A 3,894-nucleotide genomic window follows, 5' to 3' on the forward strand; every position below is an offset into this window, starting at 1 on the left:
AGACAGTCAGTCAGAGGGCCTCTGCCTGTTCTAATATGACCTTGGGTCCCATTTGCTTACCCCCAAACCCATATGAGAGCCACACAATAGGCCTAGGCCTTGGGTCTGGTGACTTGGTGCTGGTCACCTCTGTCTTCCTTTCCCCAGGGACTAGAAGATCTGCCAAGGGTCCTGACATCTCCATAGGACCCTTCCTTCCCAGCGAGAACTTGGTCCAAGCAAGACCAAGAATTCCTCACCTAGGTCATCATAATAGTTAATGTTTATCAAGCACTTCTGTGCCAGCGCTTGGCACACCTTGTCTTACTATGTAGGATGATCCTAAGGTGTGGGATCTATTAATATCCCCATTCTATAGATGAGGAAACTGAGGCACAGAGAGGTTTACAAAACACCTTTCCTGGGCCACAAGTGCTGAACCAACAGCACTGTCTCTGTTTTGTGAGATAACCTGAGGAATTCCTGCTCAGTGAGTACGCGGTATGTACCAGACAAGGAGCTCGGTGGAGCTCAGGACCTGAGGAAGGCTGCACCTGTAGGAGCCCTTGGCCTCCCAGCAAAGGGATCCCTGCCCACCCGCAGCCCACTGGGCACTGCTCCGCTCAAGTGCCAACGTCCATCTGAATCGTCTCCACGCCCCGACCAAACTGGCACTTCCAGTTGGGCAGGGCAGGACCCAGGCACTGAGGCCTGAGGGGTGTAGGCATCCATCTCACTTTACAAACTCAGAGTTCAAGGTTCTGGAGCACCAGAGGTAAAACAAATTTGCAAATTTTAAAAAGATAGAAACCAGAACATAGGACTGTCAACCATGAGTAGATTTGGCTTTATAGATTCTCTCTGCTCTGATGAGAACCACCCAGAGCAGGGTGGGTGGGAAACTCGCTCCCCTACTCCCCTCCAGGAAAAAGGAACACTTTCCAGACCAGCTTACGTAGAAGGTCAGTTGGAGCGTGGAACTTGGAGTCAGCCGCGGAGTTGAATCTCAGCCTAACCGCTTACTAGCTGCAAGACCTCTGAGCTTCTGTCTCCTTGTCTATAACGTTAGTTGCCTGTAATAGTAGATCACTCATAGGGTTGTTCTGAGAATCAGCCAAGATAATGCACGTAACACTTGGCAAAGTGCTTGGCCTAGTAAGTGCTCAATAAATGTTGTTGTTGTTGTTACCTTGTTATCATTACTGTCATCATCATCATCACCATCATCAGCATCCTTCCGGTTGCTCCTGTCAAACTCTGAGTCATCCTTGACTCCTCTCTTTCACTCACACTCCACATCCAATCTATCAACAAATCCAGTCAATCCCCCTTCGGTGTCTCTCTAGACTCTGACCACTTCTCACCCCTCCATTGCCACCACCCTGGTTCAGGCCGTTGCTCTCTCTCCCCTGGATTATCGCAGTGGCCTCCCAGTGGCCTCCCTGGATCCACTCTTCTTCCTCTTTGGTCTAAGCTCCATATAACATTAGAGAGTAAGTCAGATCACATCGAACTCTGCTCCAAACACTCCAGCCCCTTTCCACAGCCCTCAGGGGAAAGTCTACTCAATGGCCTACAAGGCCCCACGTCACCTGACCCTGTTGTGTGCTGGCCTCAGCCTATCCATAACCAGTGTTGCGGTTGGACCGGCCCTTGTGGTTCTGCTTATGATTGTAAGATGCCTGTCAGCAATAACTATCAGGACACTTTGAAAAAAATAAAGGTTTATTACTTATAAGACCTGGAAATTACACAGCACATCTGGGGCCACACAGTGAGGCCGCAGGTAGAGGGAGAGAGAGAGAGAGCACACGGGCCTGGGGTTCTGCTTTAATTGGGGTCAAAGGTGGGGGTCTAAGTTTTCTCAGGCCCACTCTTTATTGGTGACTTTAAACCATAAGAGCAGGAATTCAAAGCAAAGGGAAGAGAAAAAACAAGTGGTCCAAACTGTCAGTTATTGAAATCACCCAGGATCTCTGAATCAAAGGAGCCTCAGTGGGGGAGGCAGCCTGGCTCTTCACCTAGTGTGTGGCTGGCCATGTGTCTATGCCAGATAGCCCTCTTGAAGTGGACGCCTCTTTGAAATGAATGCCCTGGCAATCAAAGCTTAAGTCAGGCACTTGCATTACAAAACAGAAAAAAAAACAACTCTCAGGGCTTATACTATAGACCTCGCCCCAGCTCACTCTGCTCCAGGACCAAAGGACATCTTGTCATTCCTCAAAATGTCACACACACTCCCACCTCAGGGCCTTCGCACTTACGGTTCCTCTGCCTTAAATGCTCTCCAGAGATCCACATAGCTTGCTCCCTCATCTCCTTCAGTCTTTATCAAAATGTTCCTTCTCAGTGAGGCCTCCTTTAGCCTCCCTACTTACTCTCACAGTTCCCCTGACACTCCCAACCTCCAGCTCTGCTGCTTCTCCCTCCATAGCACTTAGCATCTAACACAGCATAGATTCTACTTCCTTATTTTGTTTGCTTTCTGCCTCCTCCAGTGAGAACAGGGATTTTCATCTGTCTGTACATTGTGAAATCCCCAGCACCTGGAACAGTGCTCAGCACATGGCAGATCCTAAAAAAGATTTGTTGAATGGATGAATGAATGAATCCTCATTACTACTATCGTTAGCTCCCATCTATCTAGCTCTCAGGTCCCAGCATTCCAGCTGTCACACCTTTCTCTCACTTTCTGTTTGGACACCCAGGAGCTCTGGGCTAGGTGTGGCACCTCTAAAAGCCCCACCATTTGGACAATCATTCCAAGAATTTCTCTTGCTCTGAGCTTCTTCCTTAGAAACTCAGATTTGGACGCTATGTCAATCAGCAACGTTGAGCCAGGCATGAGTGAATCCACAAGGGAGCCGCAGAGAGGCCCAAGGGACAGAGCAGCCAGCCATAGGCCAGCGCCTGCTGGTGGTGATAGATGGGGGTCTCGGAGGCAATGATGGTGACAAAGCAGGCAGTGGAGAGGCATGGATCTAGGAAAAGCCCCTCCCCCCGTCCATTGATCCGGAGTTTAATGAAAATGATCACTCACTTTCAGGTTCCGTCACAGGAGCAGGAATGCTGACTGGCAATGGGGTGTGTGCCAGCCGGGCCGGCTTTCTGGGTTTTCCTTTACAGAAGACCTCTCTGTTGCACTTGGACTTGCCCATGGGAGTGGAGGTCATTTGCACTTTCTCCAAGTGCTGCAGCTGGACAAGAGGGTTGAAAAAGATAACGTGTTCTGGCTTGAAAGGGAATCAGTGACCCCCTGCCCTGGCTCCACCCAGCTGTGGCAGACGTCAGGGGCCAGCTGAGGGACCTGCCGGCTCACAGTGTTATCAGGGGAAGGAAGGCAAACTGGAGCGCCTCTTAGTCCCCTCCCATTAGACCAGGAAGGCCTCTCCCGCTGCCAGGATCACAAGCCAGCTCCCTGAGGCTGTTTCCAGAGAGGGGCCCCCACTCCTACCCCCACCCCACTTGACCCAGCAATGTAAGGGGTCAAGGAATCTTAATCGAGAATGTCAGGTCTCTTCAATGCTCTTCACAAGCGGGTGGGCTCAGAGAGGGTAAGGAGCATCATAACCTCCCCCGACCCCCACCCTTCACACACCTGGCCTTCCTTACTTGAGGGCTCCCTGACACATTATATGCAGCTAGAGGGCAACTGGCGGGGCCCAGTTTGACCTGTTAGCTCCAGAACTTCCCACCAGATGGCACCCTGCTCTCTTCTTCTTCCCTCCCTCTCTCCCCCATTCTCTCTCTTCCCTATGAATTCTGACCATGGAAATTTTATAATGATAACCGTAGTAACAATAATGTATGTGTACTTACTATGTGCCAGCAATTGTGCTGAGGGTTTTACACACCCAGTGAGATGAGAGAGCAGATTGAGTTGGTCTGGATCCTGGCTATACCCCTTACTGCCAC

This window comes from Ceratotherium simum, chromosome 26 (assembly GCF_057802395.1).
Source record: "Ceratotherium simum simum isolate JZ-2026a chromosome 26, ASM5780239v1, whole genome shotgun sequence".
In the NCBI taxonomy this organism is placed as follows: domain Eukaryota; kingdom Metazoa; phylum Chordata; class Mammalia; order Perissodactyla; family Rhinocerotidae; genus Ceratotherium; species Ceratotherium simum.